Raw genomic sequence first — 16,885 nt, 5'->3', positions numbered from 1 at the left:
TAGTACTTTTGACTTTGGGATGTTATGTTTGCTTTTTTTTTTTCCTTCTCTTCCTCTGTTTCTCTCAACAGTTCTGAAGACTGTGACAGGAACTCGGTGGTCACTGCTGTGGTTTGAAAGTGTCTCCTGAAAGTACACATGTTGAACACTTAATCCCAAGTTCACATTTATGGTGCTGGGAAGTAGTTTCCTCTGGGAGGCTGTTAGGGCTAGGTGAGGTCATGAGGGTGAGAGTGGGGCTCCCACCAAGGCACTCATGGTTTATGAGAAGAGAGACCTGAGCTGGCACAGGTGGCTTGTCTCACAGCTGACACTCTCTGCTATATCACGATGCAGCCAGGGGGCCCTCACCAGATGCTGAGCAGGTACCACAGCTATGCCCCGGGACTTCCCAGCCTCCAAACTGTGAGCCCAAAAGCCTTCTATTCTTGATCCATTATGTGGTCAAAGGGATTTTGTTGTAACAATAGGTACTGGACTAAGACAGTAACTAGGTGGGACTTGATGCCCAGGGACAGAGGTATCACAAACCATTCATAAATCCATAAAAACAAACCAATTGCCAGTCATTAGAACCCATTTGCCAGTTGCCATAGACCATTTACCAGTTCTCAAGAAACTTTCAGAAAATATCTTGCTATGCAAATTGTTCTTCAATTGGCATGGCACAGAATCATTAAGATTCACAAGTCTAGGAAGAAAATGGCTTATAACAGTATTTGTCCCTGGATGGATGACCTCTGGCTAGAACTATTTTGAATCAGTTCGTTGTCTCCAGAAGGAGGTGCCTAAGAAAAGTGTGCAACTTACAGTCATTGCTATACTCTAAGAACTTAGATATTCATCAAGAAAAAGGACGCCAGAGATATGTTGGACCACATAGTCATCTCACACCAACACATGAACACATTTTTTCTTTCAAAGCCTAGATTTTTTCCATAGTGCCCCCAAAATATCACAACAATTGCTTTTGGAACTTTTAAAGGGAACCTTTTGCCTTAATCAAGACCTTTTATCGCTTCAGAGAGTAAAATTTCCAATGCGACAGCAGCACAAACTTTATTATGGAAGCAGATGGCTATCTACAGAGCTTCTGGAATGTCCCCTGGGGTGAGTTTATCAGGGAACTAGTCATCAATAACTCATTTTGCTTATTTTAGTTCAAAGAAAATTTTAGGAATTTCACATGAGCTTTTATTTATGCAGCACTTTGCCAATGAACTCATATGGTAGTCGCTTTGTGCTTCCTGGAGGATGAGCTGGTTTTAATTCAGCAAAGTGAATGGAAACATCCAGATGTTCCCTCTATGAACAATGAAGCAGAAAGGAGTTTTGCAAAGTAACTTTTCCAAAAACAGATTGTAATTTCCAGAAACAATTGTTAGAACTCCAGCCAATGACTGAAAACTTTTCCTCCAGATGATATGAAAGTATCAATTGCTGCATGGATTTTTGATCTTTAAGGTGTTATAATTTTGAAGTTCCTGAAAATGAACATTGTTATATTACTAAACTCTAGAGTGTATTCAAATTTCAACATAGTTTCCTACTAATGTTCTCTTTCCCTTCCAGGATTCCGCCCTGGACAACACACTGCATTTGGTTGTCATATTCCCTTGGTTCTTCTGGTGAGTGACAATTTCTCTGTCTTTTCTTATTTTTCATAACCCTGACCTTTTTTTAAAAAAAGATTTATTATTTATCTGAAAGTCAGAGATACACAGAGAGAGAAGGAGAGACAGAGAGAGAAAGAGATCTTCCATCCGCTGGTTCACTCCCCAGTTGGCTGCAATGGCCGGAGCTGCACCAATCCGAAGCCAGGAGCCAGGAACTTCTTCCAGGTCTCCCACACGGGTGCTGGGGCCCAAGGACTTGGGCCATCTTCTACTGCTTTCTCAGGCCACAGCAGAGAACTGGATCGGAAGTGGAGCATCCAGGACTCGAACTGGTGCCCATATGGGATGCCGGCACTGCAGGCAGCAGTTTTACACAACATGCCACAGCGCCGGCCCCAACCCTGATCTTTTTGAGGAGCGGCAGTGAGGTGTTTTAAGAATATCACTTGATTTGGGTTTGTGTGATCTTCTCGTAGTTGGACTGGGATTATGAGTTTCTGGAAAGAGTATCCCAGAGGAAAAGGGTCCTCCCACATATCTTATCGGGGGTGCATGATGCCTACATGGCACTGCTGGTGATGTAACCCTCAACGCCTGGTGCAGATAGCATTTGCCAGCGTCTTCACTGCAAACCCACTTTTCTTGTTCTATTTTCGAGTGCTTGGGAGTGACTCACTAAGCCAGCCCACTCTCTACTGAGGGCGAGTAAGCTCCGCCTTCCGAGTACAGGGGATATCTACAGAGGCTACTTGTTAAAGGGTTTATCTCTTCCCCTCCATCAGTTTGCTTGTTCAACACTTTCCCATACAATCCTGGACTCATGTCCTTTGTACTCTGTCGCACATGTTGTCCTGGCTCTGGCCACTGGGATCTCTTTCAGGGTGGCTTCTGGTACTTGTTCCTTTGGGTTTTGTTTCCTGTTTCACAGATGATGCCCAAGGCACGCCCTGCATATGCCCTGTCCTAGGCCCAGAATCAACCATTTTTTTCCTCCCAGAACTCAGGTTTCTTTTATTTAGAAATAATACTCAGAAACCAAGGCCTGAGTCCCAAGTGTGCTCACAGCTGCCAGGTTGTTTTGTCTCCAGACTTCCTCAGCAGATAGGCATAATCTCTGGAGTGCTTAGATTCTAACAGGCTTCATTTTTATTATTTTTAATAAAGACTTATTTTTTTATTTGAAAGTCAGAGTTACGGGGAGAGGAGAGAGGAGAGAGGAGAGAGGAGAGAGGAGAGAGGAGAGAGGAGAGAGAGAGAGAGAGAGAGAGTCTTCCATATGCTGCTTCACTCTCCAGATGGCCTCAATGGCCAATGCTGGACCAAGCTGAATCCAAGAGCCAGGAGCTTCATCAGGGTCTCCCATGTGGGTACAGGGGCCCAGCACTTGTGCCATCTTCTGCTGCTTTTCCAAGCCATTGGTAGGGAGCTGGATCAGAAGTGGAGCAGCCAGACATAAACCAGTGCCCATATGAGATGCCAGCCTTTCAGGCAGTGGCTTTATCTGCTATAACACAATGCCAATCCCTCTAATAGGTTTTATTTTTATTTATTTATTTTAAAGATTTATATTTTATTTGAAAGGCAGTGTTACAGAGAGAGAGAGAGAGAGAGAGGTCTTCCATCTGCTAGTTCACTCCCCAGATGGACACAATGGCCAGAGCTGGGCCAATCCGAAGCCAGGAGCCAGGAGCCAGGAGCTTCTTCCAGGTCTCCCACGCAGGTGCAGGGGCCCAAGTATCTTCCACTTCTTTCCCAGGCTGTTAGCAGAGAGCTGGATTGGAAGTGGAGCAGCCAGGACTTAAACCAGTGTCAATATAGGATGCTGGCCCTGTAGACGGCGGCTTTACCCACTATGCCACAGCACTGGCCCCTCTAATAGGTTTTTTAAAATATATTTATTTATTTATTTGACAGAGTTAGACAGTGAGAAAGAGAGAGATGGAGAGAAAGGTCTTCCTTCCGTTGGTTCCCCTCCCCCCCCAAATGGCTGCTATGGCTGGAACTACACCAATCTGAAGCCAGGAGCCAGGTGCTTCCTCCTGGTCTCCCATGTGGGTGCAGGGCCCAAGCACTTGGGCCATCCTCCACTGTCCTCCCGGGCCACAGCAGAGAGCTGGACTGGAAGAGAAGCAACTGGGACTAGAACCCAGCTCCCATATGGGATGTCGGCACCGCAGGTGGGGGATTAACCAAGTGAACCATGGCACCAGCCCCTCTAATAGGTTTTTTTTTTTTTTTTTTTTTTTTTTTACATGCAGAGTGGACAGTGAGAGAGAGAGAAAGGTCTTCCTTTGCCGTTGGTTCACCCTCCAATGGCCGCCCCGGCCGGCGTGCTGCGGCCGGCGCACCACGCTGATCTGATGGCAGGAGCCAGGTACTTATCCTGGTCTCCCATGGGGTGCAGGGCCCAAGGACTTGGGCCATCCTCCACTGTACTCCTGGGCCACAGCAGAAAGCTGGCCTGGAAGAGGGGCAACCGGGACAGAATCTGGCGCCTCGACCGGGACTAGAACCCAGTGTGCCGGCGCTGCAAGGCGGAGGATTAGCCTATTGAGCCACGGCGCCGGCCTCTAATAGGTTTTAAATTGACCTCACATAAGAAGTGTTAGCCATACATATGTGAAGTTCCAGATTCCTATTTCTTATCATTTCTCCACCTTTTCCCTCCATCTCTTTCAGAAACTGTCTTTGCTCCCTTAAGCTCCTCCTCTTGCAGTCTCTTATGCCTTCTTGAAAACCTTCCTTCCCTACCTCCCTTTATCTTTTTAGGAGCAAAATAATCTGGTTGAATGAATTATTCCTTAGAAGTGGATGACTGAAATGAGCCTAATGAAATGGATGGTTCTCAGAATTGTCTGTACAATAAATCAACCACTGGTCTGTTAAAAGTAAAAGTACTTGGGCCTCTCATTCCAGAATGAATGGGAATCTTGGTAAGTGTGTGTGTGTGTGTATATGGGGGGAAATGCTATGACCTCCATAATTTTATAACTCAATGTGTTCTGTGACTATATTCCAACTGACATCCCTTTAAGGACACAAAGATTATTAGTGTAAGTGTATTGTATATCCATTAACTTATCTATCATGCATTTACATATATATGTATATATATATATATATACACACACACACACACATTTCCAGCTACTGAAAAATCTGTATCAGCTTTTTTCTAAATAAACCCCCTTTGGTTCAAACACAGGATGTGCTCATTATTCTTCCTTTTCTCTCTCTCCCTACTCACCTGTGGCCACTTCTCCACTCTTCCTGCTGAGTCCTGGGAGCTCTGCCCCCTAAGGTTCCTACTGACTATCTCCCAGGCACAGCAAGAGGATGGAGAGCAGGTGGAGAAGAGACTTGGTTTTCTCCCCTCCACCTTCCCTGCACCAGCATTGTAGTTTAAGGTCACAGCTGTGGCTCTTCAAGATTGTGGCTACGGTGTTCCTATTGTGTTTTTTATTTATTTATTTGACAGGTAGAGTTATAGACAGTGAGAGAGAGAGAGAGAGAGAGAGAGAGAGAGACAGAGACAGAGAAAGGTCTTCCTTCCATTGGTTCACTCCCCAAATGGCCACTATGGCTGGTGCTGTGCCAATCTGAAGTCAGAAGCCAGGTGCTTCCTCCTGGTCTCCCATGCGGGTGCAGGGCCCAAGCACTTGGGCCGTCCTCCACTGCCTTCCCGGGCCACAGCAGAGAGCTGGACTGGAAGCGGAGCAACCGGGACTAGAACCTGGTGCCCACATGGGATGCCAGTGCCGCAAGCGGAGGATTAACCAAGTGAGCCATGGTGCCAGCCCCCTGTGTTCTTTCTCACGCTTCTTCCTTCAAAGCCATAGTGCCTTCTTCGGCTGGCCCGTTGCTGGGTACCTCAGGGTCTTTGATGTTGCCGCACCTCTAACAAGCCGCTGCATTGAAATCTCGTCCAGTGGCCCCGCTGAGGGAACTTGTTTCCTGCTGCAGCTCCAGTGCACAAAGGCCTTAGGCAGGCCTCTTCTAACAGGGGGTAGAGGGGGCAAGAGAGAAACTTGCTATGGTGGTGGAGGAGCCCAAGCATCAGGGCTTTGTGAAGAGTGAGCTGCCTGCATGTTACAGAAGCACAGTTTTTTTCTTAGTGTTTAGGGATGGGAGTGAGATTTCTTGTCCAGTTTGTAATGGCAGTAGACCCCTTATCAGACTTACGGTTAAATCAGCAAGGAATCTGGTCTAGCATTTCTAATGGAATTATCTCAGGATAACCCGCTGTGGGATCCTTGGGATTAGGAAATTGGCCCGGGACCCTCTTCTCAGACCCTCTTTGCATTGGAATGCTTCTGGGAAGATACGGTCTTGGGAATCTCAGCCATATTTTGCTGAAGGGGCCAATCAGAGTCATGGGTGTTGGCTTTGAATTTCTGCAAGATACATTGTCACCCTTTCCACGAATTGCTTTATTTGATTCTCTTTCTGATTATCCTGCCCACTGGAGGCGAGACGGGATTGTTTTCATGCATTTCCCAACTTTGCGGTCAAAGTACAGTTCAGTCAATCCAAACAGATGGGAGCAGCACGCACTGGCAGCCAGGCACTCCAGGGCCAGGTTTTTGATCCATTTGTTTCTTCTTTCTGCCACCTTAGAAAAAGACAGTGCATATTTGACCTGTTTTGGATTCTAGTCTCTTAGGGGTTCTTACTCCTTTTCTGCTAGCCCCATGACTGCATTTCCAGGGTGTTTTCTTCCTGGTCCCCTTCTGTCATTTGACCGTCATTTGACTATTCACTGGATTTTCTTTCTTGAAAACTGAAGTCTGGGAAGCCACTAGTCACTGCTGGATCTGAAGGTCATTTCCAATCACAAATTAGAACTGAACTGGAGCATGGCCAAATATAATCCGAGTCCCAACACCAGCCCTTGTATCATGTGGCACAAGATCATTATTTACTCTCTCTCTCTCTCTCCATATATAAACATATATTCTATAGCGTGATCTGCTTCATGTGAAAACATGTGTGATTAGATACTGCAGCTATCAACAAACCCAAAATGACAATGCACATTTTCATAGAATAAGGATAAAATGCACTCTCTGTTTCATAACATGAACTACTTTATTTTCCACATCTGATATTTTTCCTAAATTTTATTAATTCCAGAAGTTTGTGATTCTAGACAATTCCAGTAGTTTCTAATTCTAATGACTTTAAATATATATGAGGGTACTTTAAATAATTTGTGGAAAATGGAATTTAAAAATAAGCTTGTTTTTGTGTAGAAAATTTTTGAAACCTATGTAAATGAGGCATCTTCAAAAAAGTAGCAAAAAACTGCGTCTTATTAAAAAACTATGCATGGATTTCCATTTTTTTTGCCCCCAAATAAACTTATTTCTTAATTATATGTTTCCAAGAACCTTTTGAAGTACCTTTGTTGATCTGAAATCTTTTGCTGTTCCTAACTGAAGTCAACTTGGAGAATAATTTTTTTCAGTGGAAACTCAACTTTTCTAAGGCTTTATGGTACCAGGATCAAATGTTCTGGGTGCCAGCCTCTTTGTTAGTTTGATTATTTTTGCATGTGCTTCTCTTAGCTTGCATTTTTATCAAAGCTATAGTGTCCATTGTTGTGAAGTGTCCAAGCTTGTTGTGAAAAACAACAGCTTCACTCCCTTTCCCCTTGTTTTCTATCCGGAGACAGCACATTTGTTCTTGTAGCTAATATGCTGTGCTTTCACCCTCATTTCTCTAGGTAGCATGGTATTTCCATTCTTCACCTTCTAGTTGTAGGTCATCTTCCCACTGTACTAGCTGATTATTACCTGTGTTTCTCCTCCTCCCATCCCTCCTACTCTTCTTATTCTCCTAACTCTCAAAAATAGTTTTGCTATAAAATAATTAGGCCTGGGCCTTGTGGTGGCGGTGGTGGGCCCCACGACTTTTACTAGGGTCTAGGCCCCCCAGTCTCAAGCCCCCTCTAAAGGGGGTGGCCTCAGTAGCCTCTAGTCCATAGCTTGGGTTGGGGCCCTGATACCCCTCTCTGTACCCTGCTCCCCCCCACACCTAATTGCTTCCACCCCCGGCTCTCAGGAACTACTGCTCCCTCTGCCCCAACACCCACCCATGTCCTTGGCCCCCAGTGAACTGCCTCCCCTAACTCTGAAAGGGAGACTTGGGATATGAGCTGGGTCCCCTACAGGAGACCTTGGTCCTCAGAGGCAGAGAAAATAGAGCTGGGAGAGAGAGAGGAGGCCCACTTGTGAAAGCATGTGAGTGTTTTGTTAATCCACCTGCAGATTTTCCCAGGTTAAGTCTTCCCCCAAGACTTGCACACACATCAGGCATTCCATCACTTTTCTGGAGAAGTGTCTTCCAAGATGCAGACAGCTTGTGGGATGTGCCCGGGGCACAGCTGTGCACTGGAGATTCCCATCCCTCACCACCACCACCACCAACTACCACCACCAACTACCACCACCATCACCACCAACTACCACCACCATCACCACCACTACCAACAACTACCACCACCATCACAACCACCAACACTTACCACCATGACCCACAACACCAACTACCACCAACAACACCAATACCAACCACTACTACCAACAGCAACTACCACCAACTACCACCACCACCACCACCATCACAAACAACACCACCAACTACCACCACCATCACCATCATCGTCAGCACCACCACCATCTTTGTGTCTTCCTGGGATGACTGCTCATTTCGTTTATTCCACCTCCTCCTCTTCATTGGTTTACTCTCTTGGTAGGATTCCTCTTCTGGAAGAATTTTGTGACAGAATGTAAGGGAAATGAAATCCCCCCTGCCTTGGAGGCATTTTTAAATGCCATTATAGTGTCCTCACACTGGATTTATAGTTGGGCTTGGCGCACACTTCTATATGAGAACGGTTTCCTTTTGCATTTCAAAGGCATTGCTCCACTGCCATCTGGCATTGCTGCTGCTGGGGGGATGTCTGAAGTCACGGGCTATTTTCTTCTTCTTCTGGTCTTGTGAATGGCCAGGGAGGCCACCCTCTTGGTGTTGTCTGCGGTGCACTTTTAAATCTGTGAGTTTACCCAGCTCCTCAGCCTGTGGCTTCACAGGAAGAGACCTGCCAACCTCTCGGGTAGGAGAAGGGGCCCCAGGCAGGGGAGAAGACAGCTGTGCTGACTTTTCCCCCTAATTTCTGACCTTCAGATGGGCCAAACACCAGCTTCAGAACGGCCCTGACGCACATGTTCTGCAGAATGGAAAGCACAGCACGCATGCGTCTCACCAGTTGACACAATATGCGGATCTCTGTTGGTATTTATTGCTTTGTGAACGCGCTATCAGAGAACGAAGTCGTGCTCTCATGCCCCCTGTGGGGCTCTGCACTTTCCTTGGTGCCTCCCACAAACATGGCCTTAAGCACTGTAGTTGACAGTGAGCCTCTGTGTGCCTTCTGCTAACATCTGCGAGAAAGCCGTAAAGTGTAGAAATGCCCAGCCTGTGTGTCGACCAGATGTCTGAAGAGTCAGCCGTGCGGTTCATAATCTCCAATAAGCGACTTAGCCTGTTTGGTTTTTCCATAGCAAAACACCCAAGACCTTGTACTTTATCAAGAAAAGAAGCTTTTTCAGCTCGCAGTTCCGGAGGTCCAAGGGCATGGCATTGACATTGGCTTCTGGCAAGAGCCCCCTGGCTGTGTCACAACATGAAAGATGGCATCTCATGGACAGAGTGTGTGTGAAAGGGAGAAGTCACGAGGCAGGAGAAGAAGGAAGGGGGCGGAGCCACGAGAGCTTTAGTAACAGCCTATACTTGTGCATCGCCCAGTTCTTCAAGGACGCCTTTAATCCCTTAGGGCACTGCCCCACGACCCAATCACTCCCTACTGGGCCTCACCTCCTACTGTCTCCCCCTACCTTTACACAGGGGGCCAGGCTCCCAGCACCTGAGCCTTTCAGAGAGAAAACACGTCTAAACCTTAGTCATCAGTAGGAAAATACTTCCTAGCTGGACAAACCTTCTGGTTAAGGAAATAATCTCATGTTTGTGTCGGGGTGAGTGACAGCTTCTCCCATGCGTCATCACAGTTTTCTTGGGCTCCCCCCTCCTCCTACTGTGATTTTCTATGAACCTTTCACAAATGAGAGCTTGTGACTTTATTAAACAACGGCAAGAGACTGATGATGCCGAGAACTCCCTGTGGGAAGTTAAATAAGGATAAAAGACGACACGGGCAGATGGAGGAGCGGTGGTTGAGCGCTGAGAGGCCCACGGGGAGCTGTCACTGACAGCAGCAGATGCAAGCTGCCTGCATTCCAGGGTTTGTTCCAAAGCCAAGAGAGGCCTCTCGAGCAGTCCCAGCCCAAGAAGAAGGGCGAGAGCACACACGCTCCTGATCAGGCCCAGGAGGACGTGGGACTCTCGCCTCTCTGGCTTGTCACTGGCTTTCTCCTCTGGTTCCATTTTAGAACTGGTTGAAGGACAGTTTTAAATAGTGATAGGATTCTGGAGAAAAGAAATGAGCCCAGCAAGCTGGCTTATCAGGCACAACTGTGTATAATAACTGAATGTCCTTCTTTACAAAAAAGTTTCCATTTGAACTGCATTAAAATGCCTTTTTTCTAAGTAATGAACCATTTTCAAAAGTGGCTTCAGCCAACAATTCCCATTTGAATGCAAAATGTTCAGTTTTAGCGAGTTTATAGCATTATGTTACACATGTTATTTCTTTTTTTTTTTTTAAAGATTTATTTATTTGAGAGGTAGAATTAAAGACAGAGAGAGAGAGAGAGAGAGGTCTTCTACCCACTGGTTCACTCCCTAAATAGCCTCAATGGCCAGAGCTGAGCCTGATCTGAAGCCAGAAACCAGGAGCTTCTTTGAGTCTGCTATACGGATGCAGGGGCCCGAGCACTTGGGCCATCCTCCGTTGTCTCTCAGGCTATTTGCAGGGAGCTGGATTGGAAGAGGAGCAGCTGGAACTAGAACCAACCAGTGCCCACATGGGATGCCAGCACCACAGGTGGAGGCTTAGCCTACAGCACCACAGCTCTGGCCCTACATTTTATTTCAAAGGAAGTGGATTGAATGGACCTGCGATTTGCTTCAAATTGACTGTCAGCTATGGGAGGCAGATAAGCCAGGCACCAGGCAGTTGGCGTGAGCAAGGAAGCCACCTCCTAGCCCCAGAAAGGTTTGGGGTTCCCACAGTTTTTTCTTTTGCTTTTATTTGTAAAGTAATAAAGCTTATCAAAGTAATAGCTTTATCGTTAAGGCTTTTTTTAATAAAAAGAATTGACAATAATAAACAATGTCAGTAGACAGTAGGAAATGCCTCGTACTAGGTACTTTTCTTATGTTTTCTCATTTAATTCCTACACAAATCTAGGGGATTGGTATGGCGTTATCTTCACACCACAGATGAGAAACCAGCACAAAGTCCCAAAGCGTAGTAACTGCTGGAGCTGGGATCAAACTCAGGACTGCCCCGTTTAATTTTCCCATGGACGGATTGCTGTTGGAAGCCCTAGAGCTCTTCGAAGCAGCAGGTATAGGTCAGGCCTATGGTTGAGACACCTGTGTCCGTGCTGGTGTATCTGGGTTTGAATCCCGGCTCTGGCTCCTGACTCCAGCTTCCTGCTGATGAACATCCTGGGAGGCAGTGGTGATGGCTTGAGCAGCTGGGTCCCTTCCACCCACGCGAGACACCTGGATTGTGCTTCCAGCTCCTGGTTTTCAGCTTGGCCCAGCCTCAGCTGCTGAAAGACATTTGGAGGGTGAAACAGCAGATGGGAGATCTCTGTCCATCTCTCTGTCTGTTTCTATATAGATATATATCTTGCTCTCTCTGTCTCTCAAATTAATAAAAAAATGTAAAAAATGGGATGGTTCAGAAATTTAAGGATCATCATCAAGTTTCCAAAAAATCCAAAGCAAACTGAACCAAATCAAACCACATAGTCAGCAGTTAGAGTGCCTGAGATTTATCTCTAATCCATCACCAGTAACTTTACCCACTCACGAAAGCAATTTTTGTATCTTTTGTATCTATTTTACTATTGTGTACTGCCTCTACCTCACACCCTCCAGGAAACACAGCTTTCTTAAGCACCCAGGTGACAAGGTCATAGAAATGGGATAAGTTCAAATGCAATCAGTCTTTCTTACGGATGACGTGAACACACAGAAGTGAAACCGAGGTGTTTTTTTTTTTTTTAAGGGAAAGAGTTTATTGGGGGAAATCTAACAGACCCGAGGGAAGGAGCGAAGAAGGAAAAAGAGGGAGAAGGAGAGCGTAAGAGAGAGAGACAGAGACAGAGACAGAGGTCAGGAGACAGAAAGAGAGAGAAAGAGAGACATGTGTTCAGGAACAGGTCCTTTTAAAACTTCCCTGGGGCGTGGGCAGGGAAGTAGGAGCAGTGAATCCCATTAGGGTTGGGGGGAGCTGACACCGTGGCTGGGTCATGTGGCCACTTGGCTTCCAGCAATGGCAGTGGGGCTAGAGCCTAGGATGGTGTCAGGGTGTAGACCGCGCCATAGATAAGACTGCACCATTTTACTAACATTCCCCTCTTTTGTTTTTTATAAAGCAGGAGTTGTATGGGATTACATTAGCCCCAAACGTTCAGAAGGGGTAGAGGGATGATGATCTGTCTTTAGAGCTAGTTTTTGCCAACATGGAGCAATGAGGTACTCTTCGTTGGCATGGGGCTATGTCTCAAGCCACTGTCTCCTGGGTGGGGAGCCGAGTATATCCCTGTGGCTGCATTTGGAAACTGAGTTCTTAGACAGTGTACAAGTGAATGATGTCATATCGAAAGAGCTAATATCTATTGAGAGTTTCTCAACACCAGGGCTTTTCCAAGTACTGCCACAACCTGCCTTCAGATCCCTGCTTCAAGCCCTCAGGCTGTGACCAAGCCCCTCTCTTCTCTGCACCTCAGTTCCCTGCGTAGCAACACAGGAATAATAGTAATAGTCCCCACCTCTTACTGTGTCCGGGGCACTGCGCTGTAATCTTAGACCTGAGCTCTCATTTAAGTTCACGGCATCCTGTGAGGTGCAGAGATGCACCTTGACCTTGAGTAAGTACTCATAGCTCATATGTGCCAAGGGCAGGGTCTGTGCACGCTCAGTCTCTGAGCCTCAGCATGAAGACTGCAGTGAGCCGCTCTTGGTGGGAAGGTCACGGGCATTGCTGGTGGCGTCTGGTTCCCATGGTATCGGGGGTGAAAGAATGTCTCCCTTCTCTATGTGCTAAAAGTTAATTTGTCTATTTAAGCACAATGAGAAGTGTTGAGGATTTTTTTTAAAAGAGTTTATTTGTTTATTTGAGAGGTAGAGTTACAGACAGTGAGAGGGAGAGACAGAGAGAAAGGTCCTCCATCTGATGGTTCACTCCCCAAATGGCTGCAACGGCCAGAGCTGCGCCGATCTGAAGCCAGGAGCCAGGAGCTTCTTCTGGGTCTCCCATGTGGGTGCAGGGGCCCAAGGACTTGGGCCATCTTCTACTGCTTTCCCAGGCCATAGCAGAGAGCTGGATGGGAAGTGGAGCAGCCAGGACTCAAACCAGCACCCATATGGGATGCCGGCACCACAGGTGGAGGATTAACCTACTAAGCCACAGCGCCAGCCCTGAGGGGATTTTAAGGTTATGGGTAAGAACCTCTCCTTGCAGGAATCTGTAGCCACTGGGATGATAGATGGTACATAAAGAATGCGTGCCTGCCTCCCATCTGGGTGGCTGCTGCCCATTACCGACTGTCAACAGCAATGCGAAGGCTTGTGAGTATGATTCCCCATTTGTCTTTTTTATTTTATCTTTAGTTCTTTGTCCTGTATTGTTTGTCTGTGTCTCTCCCATTGACAATGTTGTGTGCTTTGTAAAATCAACAATAGTTCTGACTTTTTGAAAAGGCTATGTTCATTTAAAACAATTTTTTTTAGCATCAAAAAATGAGAGAGTGATTCATTTGCTCACATTCCTGTCTGGGAGTGGTGTTCTCTCCTCACTGGTACATCTCGGTTCTCTTTCCGGCGTCATGGGTTTTGTATAACGACCACATGCCTGGGGAATGAGAAAGCAGGGGCGTGGGCGGCCGCTGGTCTTGCAGCACAGCTCTCAGTAAGCTTTCTGTTGTTTTCAGCTCTCCCCACAGCAGGGACCCAGGAGGCGTGCAGGTGACAGGGACAAGCCAGCCTTTCCCCCAGGCTTCCCCACTGGCGCACGCAGGTGACAAGTCCTGGAAGAAGGACAACTGTTCCCAGTCTCCTTGAGGGATTGGTCCGGGGATCTGCCATGGACACCACTGGTGCCCCCGTGGACGCTCAAGTCCTTTGTATAAAATGGTGTAGTGTTTGCATACCACCTACACATACCCTCTCGTTTAATTTAAATCATCTCTAGATCACCTATAGTACCTAATGCAGGGCCAATGATATGTAAGTAGTCATGACGTCCTATTGCTTATGGAATAATGACAAGAAAAAGTCTGCCCGTGTTCAGTACAGACAATGACTTTTTCTGGAATATTTTGGTTGAAGCAGAGGTCACAGAGCTGTGGATATGGACATCCCACTGTGATAAGCTAAGGGCACCTAGCAACGGGCAGACCCATGGAGAGTCTGCTTTCACCTTTTTTTTTTTTTTTTTACAGGCAGAGTGGACAGTGAGAGACAGAGAGAAAGGTCTTCCTTTTTCGTTAGTTCACCCTCCAATGGCCGCTGCGGCTGGCACACCGCACTGATCCGAAGCCAGGAGCCAGGTGCTTCTCCTGGTCTCCCATGCGGGTGAAGGCCCAACCAAGCACTTGGGCCATCTCCACTGCACTCCTGGGCCACAGCAGAGAGCTGGCCTGGAAGAGGAGCAACCAGGACTAGAACCCGGTGTGCCAGCGCCGCAGGTGGAGGATTAGCCTATTGAGCTGCGGCGCTAGCCTCACTTTTTCTTAAAAAAAAAAAAAAGATTTATTTATTTATTTGAAAGTCATAGTTGCAGAGAGGGGGAGAGAGAGAGGGAGAGAGAGAGAGAGAGAGAAAGAATCTTCCATCCACTGGTTCACTCACCAGATGATCACAATTGCCAGCACTGGGCTGGGCTAAAGCCTGGAGCCAGGAGCTTCTTCCGGGTCTTCACGAGGGTAGCAGGGGCCCAAACACCTGAACCTTCTTTTGCTGTTTTTCCCAGCACATTAGCAGGGAGCTGGATCAGAAGTGGGACAACCGAGACACAAACTGGCACCCACATGGGATACCGGTGAAACAGGCAGTAGCTTTACCCACTACCCCACAGCGCCGGCCCCTGTTTTTCTTTTACATGGGAAATGTATGGTTGGGTGGAGCTGGCTAAAAGACAGGCATATTCCTACTTCTGCTTTTCTCGTGTTCACAAGACCTTTGCCAACCAGCCCCCTGCTTGGCAGGATGGAATCACTCTAATTGGTTTATTACCATCGTCCGTGTTGCACTTTATTTATCTTTTTTAAAAAATTATTTATTTGAAAGTCAGTTACAGAGAGAGAGAGAAACACACACACACACACACACACACACACACAGAGAGACAGATCTTCTATCTGCTGGTTCTTTCCCCAGATGGCTGCAACAGCCAGAGCTGGAACAAGCCAAAGCCAGGAGCCAGGAGCTTTATCCTGGTTTCCCACATGGGTGCAGCGGCCCAAGCATGTGGGCATCTTGCACTGCTTTCTCAGGCTATTAGCAGGGAGCTGGATCGGAAGAGGAGCAGCCGGGACACGAACCAGCACAGAGATGGGATGTGAGCCCTGCAGGCAACAGCTTTAGCCACTGCTCCACAATGCTGGCCTCTTCACTCTTTACTTAAAAGGGAATCTGAATCTGAAAGCTTCAGCTTACCCAGCAAAGTTAGACTGGAAAACCCTCGTGCCCTTTGTAGCAGCCTCAGTGCCGAAAATGTTGATTACTAAACCAGCTGCAAGGTCATCAGCTTGTGGCTTTAAGTCCTTGTGATCCATCCCATTGCCCAGCACACTTCTTAACGTGTAGTTTCCATGGTGACAGTCTCTCACAGGCCACCAGATCAGTTTCAGCTCAGGTCAGAAGGGCTATGCCATGGGGCTGAAAACTGAAGCATGTAGATGGTTACTTTGGCAGTGTTCTTACATAAACAGATGAAGACAGCTGATAACATTGGCGACTTCTCTTGTCATCTTGTTTTTTTTAGGGCACTTGCTTCCCTGAGCATTATTTATGTTTGATATCTTAATCCATGGCAACCACTTAACACGGCTGGACCACATGTCCTTGCTGATCTGACCATTTGCTCATCCTCCTGGCCATGGTTCTATTTTGGGAGCGGTGTGGACTTTGACAAAGTCCAGTTGAATTCCTGCCCCCAGCAGGATATGAATGGTGACTTGTAAAGCAGTTTGCCCTGGGGTTCTGGTATTTAGGAGGTATTTATCCAGATGACACAATGAGCCAGATTTAAAATCTGCATGATTGAAACTGTGGTGTGTGCTTGGTCTAGTGGTTATAAGTTAAGATGCCTCTATTGCACATAGGAGTACCGGCTTTGATACCCAGCTCTGGTCCCTGCCTTCCTGCTAATGCATATCTTGAGAGATGAAGTGGTGGGCCAAGTAATTGGATTCTTCCCACCCTTGTGGAAGATCTGGGTTGCATTGCTGGCTCCTGGTTTCAATCTGGCCTAACCCTAGCTGTTGTAAGAATTTGGGGAGTGAACCAGTGGCCGGAAGATCTCTCTCTCTCTCTCTCTCTCTCTCTTCCTCTTAAAAAAATAAATAATAAGATGTGGGGAGCAACTCGGACTAGACTAAGTTACTGGAATTAAGACTTATTCTATGCATCTGCTCTCCCACAATATGGTGCTGGGAGAGGAGTAAACAGCTTCTACGCAGCTGCCTCTCACCAACTTGACTGATAAGCTGCAGGCGCTGATCCTGCTCCTGATTGGAGGAGAGCAGCGTACTCGGCGTGTGGGTAGCAGAGTTGGGATTGGTGGAAGAGGACTATAAAGGAGGAGAGAGACAACATGCACCAGGAACACCTGAGGAACATCTGAGCAGCCCCCGAGAGAGCCGGCCGGCGGTGTGCCGCTCCCCCGTGGAAGTGGGGAAAGTGGCAGGGGGAGCCGCCCCTCCACGGAGGTGGAGGGGCTGGCAGCCAACCCGGGAAGGACCAGCAGCAAACCCGGGAAGGGCTGAGCAGACAAAAGAACAGCGCAGGGTCCTGTGTCGTTCCTCCGTGAAGAGGGGGAGCGACAATAAGACAGCAAGTGTTTTCCCTAC

This window comes from Oryctolagus cuniculus, chromosome 9 (assembly GCF_964237555.1).
Source record: "Oryctolagus cuniculus chromosome 9, mOryCun1.1, whole genome shotgun sequence".
NCBI lineage: Eukaryota > Metazoa > Chordata > Mammalia > Lagomorpha > Leporidae > Oryctolagus > Oryctolagus cuniculus.
Note: the sequence above shows the minus strand (reverse complement) of the source record.